This window comes from Littorina saxatilis, linkage group LG8, assembly GCF_037325665.1.
Source record: "Littorina saxatilis isolate snail1 linkage group LG8, US_GU_Lsax_2.0, whole genome shotgun sequence".
Lineage (NCBI taxonomy): Eukaryota > Metazoa > Mollusca > Gastropoda > Littorinimorpha > Littorinidae > Littorina > Littorina saxatilis.
The window spans coordinates 19695955-19711170 of NC_090252.1; the positions used below are offsets into that span (position 1 = coordinate 19695955).

Genomic DNA, 15216 nt, shown 5'->3' on the forward strand with positions numbered 1-15216 from the left:
GGCTGGTGCAGAAGATGATGTCTAGGCACGCGTCTGGAACAGACGGAAGGGTTTTCAGGACGGGGAGGAAGACGCCATCCTTCAGTTGACAGCCCATGCTTTAAATCGGCGGCAGGTAACACAAGCACGACCTTCAGGATGACATATTCCTTTCTTATCCCTGCTGTGGGAATCAAATACGTAAAATGTTGACAGAACTTTCATGATGCCAATGGTATAAGAAGAAAAGACACCCCCAACAGTGAAGACTGCAGCATGTTCAATCTGTTCAACAGTTTGCTGTAAAGTCACTGCACCCTCATCGAGGGAAGCATCTCTGCTGCCAAGCATTCCATTGCGATTATTGTCGACATGAAGGTTTACTTTGCGTCCTTCAATCACTACAGTTTGAATAGCTTCACTGGGAAAAAGCACTGTGACGTCATGGGCTTCAGCTGCAGACAAGTACAGCCTGTCTCCGTCATGTAGTATTTCATCAAGATCCTGCGTGGTCCACAGAGACACGTCCTTGACACAGTGATGTGCCACTGCTCGCATTGCCATGGCCGTACACTGCCTTCCCCGACCCTCGAATCTGGAATCCCCTTGATGAAAGCTTCCTCGGACATGGATTCCCATGGTTGGCAAACACTGACCAAAACAGAAAGGAAAGCAACGCTTTGAAACTCAAGGACAAAAATATGGCAAGATGGGGCACGTCCATGCTAAGCATGCCTTACTAGATTTCAAATCTTAAAAATATTTATGAGACTTATGATGGTTTCACTCGATATTTCATTGCAGATACTGTTCGTGGAACAAAAGTAATATTAAAGTGTACTAATTTTTCAAAAAAACAAAATCTCAACAACAACAAGATCTGCCAGAATGTTACTTGTCAGTCAGCCTGCCTCGTGTCTCAACCTGCCCAGGTGTCCCCCACCAATACAATTATACAAAACAACGAAGTTGTGCTAAATAATGATTAATACTGGTTATTATAGTCTTAAATGCTTGGTAATATGCATTGGTTTATTTTGATATTCGTTGTAGGCTTTATTCAGAGATCTCGGATATTTTCACTTACCTATTTTCGTGGTTTGATGCTTCAGCTTTCGTGGTTTGATGTTTTGGCAATTGTGGCGCCAAACAACAGGAACAAGAAAGTAAAATAAAAATGTGAATCGCAATTTTTACGAAAAGTATTGAAATTGAAGAGAAAGCTGGAGAACAATTGTCGTATGTGAGAAACTTGAGGCATTCCTAGCAATCATTTTGTAAAAATCTGCAATGCTACAACCGTAAGTTGACATACGACAGTTGTGTTTCCGGCAAAAAATGAAAAATACAAATACAGTTGAGGTAAATCAATTTACGGCAGTCTTCTTCCCACAAGATTCGAAGTGAGTTGAGATACAGTAATTGTTTTTTGATGACAGGGCGTTTATTTATGGGAGATAGTGTTTACGACTTTGCTAAGTTATGCCCCTTGATATGCTGATATGGAATGCCAAAAATGTCAAAAAAGCAAAAAATGGAGTTACGGCAGTTGTATTCCCGGACGGCGATATGGACATACATATACATGTACATTTCAATGTTCTATCATGCATTATGTATTCGTATAGGTAATGCTGTAAATAGTAATACTGTATGATTGCGATTGACAATTATTGTCCTTTTATTGTCTTTATTTTTATGTCTTAGTTTAGCAGGGACAGATTGTAAGACTATGCGTGAGACTAAAACCTCCATCCTTGAGTAATAAAGTTCGTTCGTTCTCTCTCTCTCTCTCTCTCTCTCTCTCTCTCTCTCTCTCTCTCTCTCTCTCTCTCTCTCTCTCTCTCTCTCTCTCTCTCTCTCTCTCTCTCTCTCTCTCTCTCTCTCTCTCTCTCTCTCTCTCTCTCTCTCTCTTTCGGTACCATTGTTAATAGAACGATGTGAGATAACCGGATTTATTTCAGGGAGTTCTATAGACGCAATGATAAAACACATTATAACCGTTTTGTTTTTACAGTCAAAAACATGTGCTTCAAGCGAGGGAGAGGACATCTGCGAGTGGGGAACTACGAAGAGACCCTGTTGCCAAATTGAACACCGCTGCTGTTTTTACGATGGTCACCATGACGTCTTAACCAGATATAAGACCTGCAATAGCAATTTGGATTGTACAGATTGGTTTTTTAGGAGATATGGTATGTATTTTGACTAGCGTCGTCTCATATTTCAAATAATTTGCTTGCGGATTTTGGGCAGATTTAAAAAGCGATGACATTTTACAGCACTGATGTCGATCTTGGCCCAACTGTGAGTTTGTTAGCATATGTGTCAATCTTCAAGGAGCTCATCTTCAATGCCAATCGATCTGTTGGCATTATCGCTTGTTGGGTCTTCAGGCCTGGGAATCCATACGATTTGCCGTTTTTTGTATCCAGGATTGCCTGAAATGTGCTCCTTACGCCTAATTGAAAAATAATACGACGAGAAAAATTCCTACACCACTTTTCTTCACAAGCATATCCCAAAGCTGATCCACTATTTTGACACATGATTATACGTTTTGTGAGTAAACCGTGATAGAAGCATTTGTTTTAAATGTATTAGTAAACTTAATTAACGGTGCGACGGACGCATGTGAAGCATGTTTGAATCACAATTATGTGTTTAAATAAAGTGCGTAGTGCGCTCATGATTTTTTTCAAAATATACCAAGTTTCTTTGAGAATACTCCAAGGGTAAAACAATAGTTCCCAGGTCTGGGTCTTGTTTGAGGGTACCATAGTGTTAAAGGCACAATCCCAGGTAAAAACGTGTCCTGAGTATTGGGACTATTTCCGTTTTATTCCGTTTTTTTCCGGCGGCGTCCGGAATTAAACGTAATAAAACTGAAAAAAGCCGGAAAGTATGCTGCCGCGGAAAGTAGGAGGGGCTAAGGAGTAATATGGGCGGAGCTATCATCGGCAGGGGCGACGGCGGAAGAATCCGGAAAAAGTGGCGTAATAGCGGAAAAAGGTGAAGTAACAGCGGAAATCTGTATCGCTCCACCCAAGTCAGTGGGGCAGTCCCGAGAACAGGGCGAGGGGAGTGAGGTAACGCGCCGTGCGGCGTATTGGTTAAGCACATCTATCAGACAAGACGCTATCACTTTTTAACTGTCATTGTTGTGTAAACTGTGTGATACAAATCGTTAACATTGTTTGACTGAGTCTGATTTAACTTTAGTAAAATAGAATAGATTACTAATTTTGTTTATCCAATGTAGCTAGAAATGCAAAAAACTGCGATTCCGGACACAACACATTGCAAATTTGTTTTATCACTCTATACATCAAGTTTGAATACCCTTGAACTCAAATTGTAATACAATCAAGTTGCCGTTTTAATGAAACAGATCCTGTGATTGGTCAGAATGCCCCAACTCGTTAAACATTACCGGTCATTAATTGTCGATAACCACTCGCTTAAAAATCCATTAGCAACCTGCTGGCGAGGCGCATTGATACAGCCTCAACTAGTCTCGGTTAGCTTTGAGGGTCATTTTACAAGTAGGAAATATGAAGGCCAACGAAATACTGAGACCATAAGGTATGCGAAGTGATGACGTCGAATACGTGACGTAAGTTGATGGATGAATTCTTCCGGACTACGTCAGTCAATTCCAAAGATCGCTTTTGTGATGAACATAATTTGTTTTAAAGTTTGCTGTCCAAAAACCCGTCAAAAAAAGAAGGGAAAATGTGTGTGAAAGAAAACAAAACAGGAGCAGAGTGATACGATAGGAATACAGAGACATATTTCTTGGGACTTGACCCTTGCAGGTAGGTGGACTGAAAGTAGTGTGTGAACAGAACAGAACCAATTCTGTCTGTTTACAACCGCGTGAAAGCAGGAAATGGATCGTCGTCAGATTGAATTACAATAACATTAACATGCTTCCATTTGAAAATTCGAGGTCTTCATCGGGGTCGGACGCCCGACAAAAGTCTAATTGAAGCCCTCCGTCGCTTCGCTCCGTCGGGCTTCAATTAGCTTTTGTCGGGCGTCAATCCCCGATAAAGACCTCGAAGTTTCAAATGGAAGCATGTTAATGTGTAATTATCTCTATAATGCTTTTTAGGCAATTCGACTGTCTTGTTATCATAATACCGACAGAGATGCTTAAGGTTAGCAAAAAATTAAGTCTTTGAGGAACAATTTCAGTTTAGAATTTGGCATTAATTTGATTAAACCAAACACATTCACAAAATGTTTTGCAATCACTTTACACACATTGTTATCTTGGGCGGGGATATAGCTCAGTTGGTAGCGCGCTGGATTTGTATTCAGTTGGCCGCTGTCAGCGTGAGTTCGATCCCAGGTTCGGCGGAAATTTATTTCACAGAGTCAACTTTGTGTGCAGACTCTCTTCGGTGTCCGAACCTCCCCCCGTGTACACTACATTGGGTGTGCACGTTAAAGATCCCACGATTGACAAAAGGGTCTTTCCTGGCAAAATTGCTTAGGCACAGTTAATAATTGTCTACCTATACCCGTGTGACTTGGAATAATAGGCCGTGAAAGGTAAATATGCGCCGAAATGGCTGCAATCTACTGGCCGTATAAAATTTCATCTCACACGGCATCACTGCAGAGCGCCTAGAACTGTACCCACGGAATATGCGCGATATAAGACTCATTGATTGATTGATTGATTAAATAATTGCACACTGACGCACCAGTGTGCGCGCGCGATCGCATGTGAGTGATTGTGTGTGTATGCGTGTGTGTGGGGGGATGTATGTGTGTGTGTGTGTGTGTGTGTGTGCGTGTGTGTGCATAGGTGCATGTCTGGGTGTATGTAAGTGTGTATGTGTGTGTGTGTGTGTATGCGTGTGTGTGTGTGTGTGTGCGTCCGTAAGTGTGTGTTAAGTGTGTGTGTGCATGCCTCTGTGTGAGCGCGCGCGCGCGTTTGTGTGTGTGTGTGTGTGTGTGTGTGTGTGTGTGTGTGTGTGTCCCAGTGTGTGTGTGTGTTTGTGTGTGTGTGTGTGCGTGTTTTTATCACGTGTGCGTGTGTGTATGTGTCACGTGTGTGTATGTGAGTGCATGTGTCTGTGTGTGTGTGTGTGTGTGTGTGCGTGTGTGTGTGTGGTTATGTGCGTGTGTGTGTGTATGTGTTGCTCGTGTGTGTGTGTGTGTGTGTGTGTGTGTGTGTGTGTGTGTGTGTGTATGTGTGTGTGTGTGTGTGCACTTTTTTTATTGTGAACTAAAGGACAAAGAGGTAAATTCAACAGCAAATTAATGTTGTTTGTTTGGCATTTCATTTTCATGGTATCTGTACCATCGATGGTTGTAAAGGTTATTGTAAAATCAGCCGACCGTGGACATTTTATAGTGCTCGGCATTGTGTTGTTTGTCTGTTGTGGAAGCGCTACCGCAGGTATTGTAAGGGGAGCTAAACAAGACTATTTGTTCGCCAAGAACTTCTGAGCCTACACAGAGTTATCTTTCTTTGAACTGAGTCGGTTTTTTTGTGTTTTTGTTTAAATGTCAGCCGTCAGGGGGTGTACATTCAAATGCTTTTTCCATGCAGTTGACATTTGCAGTTTAAACCTTTTCATGCATTTACACTTAAAGTGTTACTTTGACAGGAGAACCGAGGGTTAAACTCAGTCGACCATTGATATCTTATAACTCGGCATCCTTTTTGTGTCTGTCTGTTGAGCTAAACCGTAATGTTTACTCCGCCATAACCTAATTGCCGCGATTTCTTTATTCCATGAAATGATTGGAAGTGTTTATTTGTTAACGTCATTTGGGACATGTTTTGCCCTCCTGCTGTTCTGCACTGGCGAGTCTCGCTTGAAATCCCAAATCAGATAGACCTAACGTTCCAAACTTCAGAATAAAAAAAACACGAATTGTAGGTGATTGGAAAGTTTAATTATTGACAAAACAAAACGTCATACTCACAGTACGTCTACCCAGTGGTCTTTGAAGAAAACAGACAAACCAACACTTATGGCTCACACATAATGCAAGCAAGCATTACCTCGCATTAGTCAATGTTTGTAAAGATTTTAGTCAAGCAGTATGTAAGAAATGTTAAGTCCTTTGTACTGGAAACTTGCATTCTCCCAGTAAGGTCATATATTGTACTACGTTGCAAGCCCCTGGAGCAATTTTTGACTCACATGCGAAGCAAAAGTGAGTCTATGTACTCACCCGAGTCGTCCGTCCGTCCGTCCGTCCGTCCGTCCGTCCGGACGTCCGTCCGTCCGGCCGTCCGGAAAACTTTAACGTTGGATATTTCTTGGACACTATTCAGTCTATCAGTACCAAATTTGGCAAGATGGTGTATGATGACAAGGCCCCAAAAAACATACATAGCATCTTGACCTTGCTTCAAGGTCAAGGTCGCAGGGGCCATAAATGTTGTCTAAAAAACAACTATTTTTCACATTTTTCCCATTTTCTCTGAAGTTTTTTAAAATGAATACCTCACCTAAATATGATATATAGGGCAAAGTAAGCCCCATCTTTTGATACCAGTTTGGTTTACCTTGCTTCAAGGTCAAGGTCACAGGAGTTCTTCAAAGTTGGATTGTATACATATTTTGAAGTGACCTTGACCCTGAACTATGGAAGATAACTGTTTCAAACTTAAAAATTATGTGGGGCACATGTTATGCTTTCATCATGAGACACATTTTGTCACATATGATCAAGGTCAAGGTCACTTTGACCCTTATGAAATGTGACCAAAATAAGGTAGTGAACCACTAAAAGTGACCATATCTCATGGTAGAAAGAGCCAATAAGCACCATTGTACTTCCTATGTCTTGAATTAACAGCTTTGTGTTGCATGACCTTGGATGACCTTGACCTTGGGTCAAGGTCACATGCATTTTGGTAGGAAAAATGTGTAAAGCAGTTCTTAGTGTATGATGTCATGAAAGGTCAAGGTCAAGCATGTGAGTCGTATGGGCTTTGCCCTTCTTGTTTTATTAGTGCTTTTGTGAACAAGAAACAATTAACAATTGGTTCTATCCCATCTCCCCCCTTTCCCCTATCCCATCTCCCCCCTTTCCCTGTCGCGATATAACCTTGAATGGTTGAAAACGACGTTAAACACCAAATACAGAAAGAACAAGAGGCGAAGCCTTCAAGGCTCACGTAAGAAATCGACAAACAGTAACACAAACTCAATCACTCCGTCACACATACACACACACACACACACACACACACACACACACACACACACACACACACACACACACACACACACACACACACACACACACACACAGTAAGCATAGGTGAAACTATGCAAGAAAGCGAGACCCTGGATCTGCCAAGAAGTCTCGGCCCGCTCACAATAACAATGACCGAGACTTTCAGTAATTCCTTTGCGTGACGTCTAACCCTCTTACGTCATAATGTGACGTCTTCAAATAGTTTCTATCACACACGTCGAACACTTTTGACCGAGACTGACGTAATCCATAGACTCGGAAATGTTAAAGTTTCTACCACAGACATACACACATACATACGCACGCACGCACGCACAGACAGACAAAGTTTATCATCGCATAGGCTACACTTACGTGAGCCAAAAATTACCTCGCATGCGAGATTTATCCACGATTTTGAGATAAGTTTATCATTTGTATCATAAGTGTTTGTCGTCAGCCTACTTAAAAGGCCGCTAGGTCGACGTACTGTAAATGTAACATTTTGCTTTGTCAATAATTAAATGTTTCTATGTGGGTTTTTTATGTTTTATTTTTTTTATATTTTTTTTTTATATATTCTTGGGTCTGCCGCAGATCCGTCGGCATTCCCGTCACTCCAACAACATGTAGCTTTTTTGTTGTTTGTTTGTCATCCTTATATTAGTATGAGGTCGACCGCACAACGCCTTGCAGGTACTGCACGCAGTCTTCATTATAGTGCCTTCGTGCTCAAGTGGCTGTGCGGCTGACATGACGACCTTTGGGCCCAAAAGGGCAATGTTTTGTTATCCCCCTAACGTCGTGTGTGTTACAATGCTCGCTAAGGATGTGCAGTAGAAGGAGGGTTGAAAGGGTTGCAGGGGTGGGGGGTAGAAAAGATCATTGACAGTTTCTCCTATGACGTCATCAAAGGTATTTATCGAAAAAAAGAAAAAAAGTTCGGGGATATCATGTAAAATTTAATAAAGATCGGTCCAGTAGTTTGGTCTGAATCGCTCTACACAATTTTTAGGCTACCAAGCTAAAATGATATACCGAAGTCCGGGCTTTGTCGAAGATTACTTGACCAAACTTTCAACCAATTTGGTCGAAAAATGAGAGCGTGATCGTGCCGCCTCAACTTTCACGAAAAGCCGGATATGACGTCATTAAAAACATTTATCAAAAAACAGATTTTTTTTTTCTCGGGGATATCAATCCCAGGAACTCTCCAGTAAAATGTCATAAAGATCGGTCCAGTAGTTTGATCTGAATCGCTCTACACACACGCACACACGCACGCACGCACACACACACACACACACACACACACACACACACACACACACACACACACACACACACACACATACACCACGACCCTCGTTTCGATTCCCCCTCTATGTTAAAACATTTAGTCAAAACTTGACTAAATGTAACAACAATCAAACTTTAGACAGAAAACAGTCACTTGGTTGAAATCGAAACTCTTGTTTTTTACATGTAGTCAAGTGTTGACTAAATGTTTTAACGTAGAGGGGGGAATCGAGACGAGGGTCGTGGTGTATGTGCGTGTGTGTGTGTGTGTGTGTCTGTCTGTCTGTGTGTGTGTGTGTGTAGAGCGATTCAGACTAAACTACTAGACCGATCTTTATGAAATTTGACATGAGAGTTCCTGGGTATGATATCCCCATAATTTTGTTTCATTTTTTTGATAAATGTCTTTGATGATGTCATATCCGGCTTTTCGTGAAAGTTGAGGCGGCACTGTCACGCCCTCATTTTTCAACCAAATTGGTTGAACTTTTTGTCAAGTAATGTTCGACGAAGCCTTCGGTATTGCATTTCAGCTTGGTGGCTTAACAATTAGTTAATGACTTTGGTCATTAAAAATCTGAAAATTGTAAAAAAAATAAAAAATTTAAAACGATCAAAATTTACATTCATCTTATTCTCCATCATTTGCTGATTCCAAAAACATATAAATATGTTATATTTGGATTAAAAACACGCTTGAAAATTAAATATATACAAATTAATATGAAAATTAAATTTTCGAAATCAATTTAAAAACACTTTTATATTATTCCTTGTCGGTTCCTGATTCCAAAAACATATAGATATGATATGTTTGGATTAAAAACACGCTCAGAAAGTTAAAACAAAGAGAGGTACAGAAAAGCGTGCTATCCTTCTGAGCGCAACTGCTAGCCCGCTCTTCTTGTCAATTTCACTGTCTTTGCCGTGAGCGGGTGACTGACGATGCGACGAGTATGCGGTCTTGCTGCGTTGCATTGCGTTCAGTTCGACAGCTACTTGACTAAATGTTGTATTTTCGCCTTACGCGACTTGTTTCTGATTTCTGTTTTATTCATTTATTTATTTATCTATTGCCTCGCTTGTGTCTTCCCTGCAAGCGGTTTAACATGTTGTCAGATACATTTGTTTCTGTATGATTAGGGTTTGTCTGTCTGTGCACTTAAACGACCGCTGGGTCGAAATATCTGTGAGCGTAACGTTTTGTTTTGTCAATAATTCAACGTTCCAACAACCATACCTTTCTTGTGTTTACATTCAGTCAACTATAATGACAGAATGTTTCAACAAGAGCCGAGAGTGGGGTTTGTCTCCCTAGGTGTGTGTGTGTATGTGTGTGTGTGTGTGTGTGTATGTGTGAGTGTGCGCGTGTGTGTGTATGTTTGTGTGTGTGTGTGTGTGTGTGTGTATGTGTGTGTTTGTGTGTGTGTGTGTGTGTGTGTGTGTGTGTGTGTTTGTGTGTGTGTGTGTGTGTGTGTGTGTGTGTGTGAGTGTGCGCGTGTGTGTGTATGTGTGAGTGTGCGCGTGTGTGTGTGTGTGTGTGTGTGTGTGTGTATGTGTGCGCGTGTGTGTGTGTGTGTGTGTGTGTGTGTGTGTGTGTGTATGTGTGAGTGTGCGCGTGTGTGTGTATGTGTGTGTTTTCTGTGTGTGTGTGTGTGTGTGTGTGTTTATGGTGGGATAGCTCGACTCCCGCGCGAAATTTAGCGCTTTACTTGGACACATAATTTTAATTCGACGTCCAAATAAAACACGTGTTCAAAATCACACCAAAATAACTATGGAGGCTTGAAATAATGTGTAATACATATTTGCCTACATTTTCACAATTTAGCAAAATGTCGGGATATAACACACATTTTGTTACTTTTTACATTTAATCAAGTTTTGACTAAATGTTTTAACGTAGAGGGGGGAATCGAGACGAGGGTCGTGGTGTATGTGCATGTGTCTGTGTGTGTGTGTAGAGCGATTCAGACTAAACTACTGGACCGATCTTTATGAAATTTGACATGAGAGTTCCTGGGTATGATATCCCCAGACGTATTTTTCATTTTTTTGATAAATGTCTTTGGTGACGTCATATCCGGCTTTTCATGAAAGTTGAGGCGGCACTGCCACGCTCTTATTTTTCAACCAAATTGGTTGAAATTTTGGTCAAGTAATGTTCGACGAAGCCCGGACTTCGGTATTGCATTTCAGCTTGGTGGCTTAAAAATTAATTAATGACTATGGTCATTAAAAATCTGAAAATTGTAAAACATTTTTTTTTATAAAACGATCCAAAATTACGTTCATCTTATTTTCCATCATTTTCTTATTCCAAAAACATATAAATATGTTATATTCGGATTAAAAACAAGCTCTGAAAATTAAATATATAAAAATTATTATCAAAATTAAATTTTCGAAATCAATTTAAAAACACTTTCATCTTATTCCTTGTCGGTTCCTGATTCCAAAAACATATAGATATGATATGTTTGGATTAAAAACACGCTCAGAAAGGTAAAACGAAGAGAGGTACAGAAAAGCGTGCTATCCTTCTCAGCGCAACTACTACCCCGCTCTTCTTGTCAATTTCACTGCCTTTGCCATGAGCGGTGGACTGACGATGCTACGAGTATACGGTCTTGCTGCGTTGCATTGCGTTCAGTTTCATTCTGTGAGTTCGACAGCTACTTGACTAAATGTTGTATTTTCGCCTTACGCGACTTGTTGTGTTTTGTGTTTGTCCGGATACAACCTGAGTAACAATCCCTGTTCACACACACTTTTTTTCCGCAGTTTAACATAATATGAGGTTGTTTTATTACTATGACATGAGCAAGTTGCTTTTTAACTGTATTTTGAATTTAGAACAGCTAGATTTTAAATTAAAACTAATATTTTTGTTGTTTTTATGTTTGCTGACATATATTGGATTTTATGCTTTTGTATCAGTCAGGTTTTGTAAATCAAGCTCAGTTTTTAGAAAAAAAAATTCCATTAGAACTTTGATATTAAAAAAAAGAGTAAATGTTGTGTTAGTAGTGGCTTTTGTTGTTTATTTTGTCCTCCAAGGCTCCATATTCCTTCAAACTACATGTATTATCATTCTGCTACTATGTTGTGCTGGTTTCGTGTCTAACTTACACCAAAAAATGTAAGTAAGCTGTACTTCTTTTTTTTTTTAAACCACTTTTGCCTTTAAATCATGCCCTAGCCTGTGTATGCTACAGTGGAACCCCTGTCTCAAGACTTTATTTTAAAACATAAGGTCATAACATTTATCATATATTCGGGATCAGCTCGTTACTCCCCCCGGCTCGTTACTCCCCCGGCTCGTTACTCCCCCGGTTCGTTACTCCCCCGGCTCTTTCTGTCTTTCTTTATTTGGTGTTTAACGTCGTTTTCAACCACGAAGGTTATATCGCGACGGGGAAAGGAGGATCAAACACCTCAGAGCTGGAACATTTCGTTTTTGCCGCATAACATGCAGATTTCACCACTTTGATGGCATCCACTGATAGGAAGTGTTAAATATATGCTATTCTATCATCAGGAGTACATATTTCATCTATAAGGGCCTTATATTGTCCGTTTTGCGAATTGGGTCAGAGCTGGAACAAACCTAAGCTCCGCCCATTTTGCTATTGCTCATAGCTGGCACATCGATTAAACGAGTTAATTAATTTTGAGAGAAATCTAGAAGCAATCTGAAAAACAATTTCACGCCAAAACATTGCTTTTACATTGGCCCAGCTCCCCATTAGGGTTTGGGTATTCTGTGTTAGTCTGTATCGAGCATAACCCCGAACATGCGCACAAATCTCCACTTTTTGACATAAATGATCAATTATTGCGATATATATATATATATATATATATATATATATATATATATATATATATATATATATATATATTCATTGTAGTATCTAGTTGCCTACATCTGGTAATACCCAAAGCATTTGTGAACGTTTCAAACCAAAAAGTATAGTGGAACTCTGCTTTAGACACCTAGTCTTTTCATGCTAAAAAAAAAAAAAAAAATAATAAAAAATACCCTTCCCCTACCCTACCTCCCCGGTTTTGTAAAGAAAATCTGGCCTGAAGTCTTTTCATGCGCAAAAAAAAAAAAAAAAAAAAAAAAAATGTGAGCTTTCTGTCTGTAGCGCTTTGTAATTTGAATAAGGACATCCAATAAAGTCTACCAATTACATAATTCCTTTCTAAGCTCTCTGTCACTGACGGATACATTTGAATAACGACATCCAATAAAGTCTACCAACAGCTGCGAAAACTGTTAAGAAACTTGAAACTCATCAAAAGGAATGAGTTGCACCTTGGGTCATTTCGGTCCTGAATTTCCCGACCTGAGCCAGGCAAAGCAGGAAAACAATACAACGTAATTCCTTTCTAAGCTTTCTGTCTTTGACAGATTGCATTTGAATAACGACATCCAATAACGTCTACCAACTATCAGCTGCGGAGACATTTGTCTCGAAAAAATACGCCGAGAGGCGTTAAAGTTCCCCTTGGTTTGTCCCTGTCAAAAAAAATTAATTTGGGATTACTGGTAGCTTTTTTGTACTACCACGCACATGTAACGCTATTTTGATAAAGTTGATAGTATTTACAGCTTTCCGGTCATATGTCCGGCTATCACTCACTTTTAGGTGGCAGATGTCCTGATATAACACGTGTTTCAGAATCTCTATTTTTGGGTGTGTAACTTTCAATAATGAGTGTTTTTTTTTTTAAATCTCAGAAAGTATTCTTAAAGTCTAACACATGTTTACACTCACACTCCGTGTCTGTAGCTTTAGAAATAAACAAGTCCAGATATAACACATTTGTCTTTGCGGCAAATGTCCAGATATCCCCCCCCCCAGACACGTATGTGTGTGTGTGTGTGTGTGTGTGTGTGTGTATGTGTGAGTGTGCGCGTGTGTGTGTATGTGTGTGTTTGTGTGTGTGTGTGTGTGTGTGTGTGTGTGTGTGTGTGTGTGTGTGTGTGTGTGAGCAGATGTCGTCAATGGCCTTTGCTCCGCTGGGGGCAAAGGGCCTAAGTAAGGAAGTAAGTGTGAGCAGAGTACATTTGTTTATGTCGTGTTTCTCCGATTTTTGATAGCGATATATGACGACGTCATATTTGCAAAATTTGAGGCCGCACTGGCACGGCTTCATTTTTTCATCAATTTTCTTGAAAGTTCTTGTTTGATTCTGTTGTATTCGTTCTCTTATTCCTTTCATTTCAGTTGGAAAGCCACCTTGCCTGACTAAATCGTGTCTGTAATCCTGGCTTGCCACCAAGCGAGAGAGCAGTAATTATTGACGTCAGCGTATGTCGTCATCGTGACGTCATACTAATGACGCAAGACTCGCGAGAAATGGCCAAGATGTGCTACCACCATCGTCTGTGTGAAGACTCGAAGTTCAAACGATTATGTGATTAATAAAGCGAAAGACTGTATACAAAATGTGTTGCAACGAGTCAATTTAGTGTCTCACATTCTTTGAATGAATCTGTAGTTCAATAAAAGCTAATTTTATGTATGGTTCTTGCCATGCAGTGCGTCTATACTTTAATGAACACTCACCCTGCGCAAACAGAAGGAAAACAAAAATCATAGCACATTTAAAAGAAAACGTTTGCTGCAATATGCATGCCGTAAAAGGTAGCTATGAGCCCCCCTCCCCCTCCTCCTTTCCCCACATGCTTATTACAATATCAGTCTTTTTTCTTCTCGTAGGGTGCACACAATCGTTTAATATCACTCTCCACGGGTAGTGTAAGTTTGGATATTTGATGTGACTGACAGCATGTGAAGTTTGCCTTTACAAAATCTATCGACAAATTCCCTCATTATTGGACATACTTTGATCGATAGCAAAAGTAACTCGTTGCGTTCCTTGTAACATCTTTTTTTGTCATAGTAGTGGTAAAAAAAGAGAGAGTGTAATACAGTGCAATATCGAAGGCCGCAGGGGGTTATTGTAACCTTTTAGGGAAGATGAAAATACCCCCCCCCCCCCCCCACACTTTGCATTCTCTCTCTCTCGGGAAATATTGAGAAAAAGAAAAATAACATGCCTGTCTGTTAAAAAATGTCATACCAAACTGAAACGCAATGACAAGAAAATGGGTATGCTCAACAAAAATGTCAACAGGTTAAATGAGATGTGTGAGGATGCTCCCAAATGTATGTTGTCATTTTGTGAAAATATGAAAACACAAATCAAGCATGAACTAAAACAGCACATGAAAAGCAAAATGGATGACTTAAATGAAAAAATCTCCTTGTTGGACACAAAAGTTACTGAACTTCAAAAGCAGAATAGTGACTTAAAATCACACATTGGTGATCTGAAAAAGCAACTGAAAACTAACTCTGATGTTCATCATGAATTAGATTCAGCTGTGAGCACTACTACAGTGAAACCTAGCGCCTCTGACAAGCCAGCTTCCAACGCTGAACCAGATCTTTCCGTTTTGGAAATATCTCGTACAAAGTCAAAATTGTCAAAACAGGATGTCAAGATGCCTAAGATGGAATCATCCTTCACATCGATCAGTGATACTTCCCCATCTTTGAGTGATGCCAGCTTGCCAGAAAGGGATTTATGCTCACTCTCTTGCAATGTGAACATTTCAACCTCAAATCGATTCTCTATTCTTGATGAAGGTTTGTCGGTTGATCAACAAACTCCATGTATGTATGATCGGGAAAAATCAAAACC

At 40.1% G+C, this 15216-nt stretch overlaps 1 long non-coding RNA gene across 1 annotated transcript in view; it reads left to right on the top strand.

Moving 5' to 3' along the window:
* Positions 1–13956, top strand: part of LOC138973005 (uncharacterized) — a 48916-nt gene extending 34960 nt beyond the window's left edge. The window contains exons 4-5 of the long non-coding RNA XR_011457853.1: positions 1997–2174; positions 13734–13956. This is a non-coding gene — a long non-coding RNA (uncharacterized lncRNA). The remainder of the gene's footprint in view (positions 1–1996; positions 2175–13733) is intronic.
* The last annotated feature ends 1260 nt before the right edge of the window (positions 13957–15216 follow it).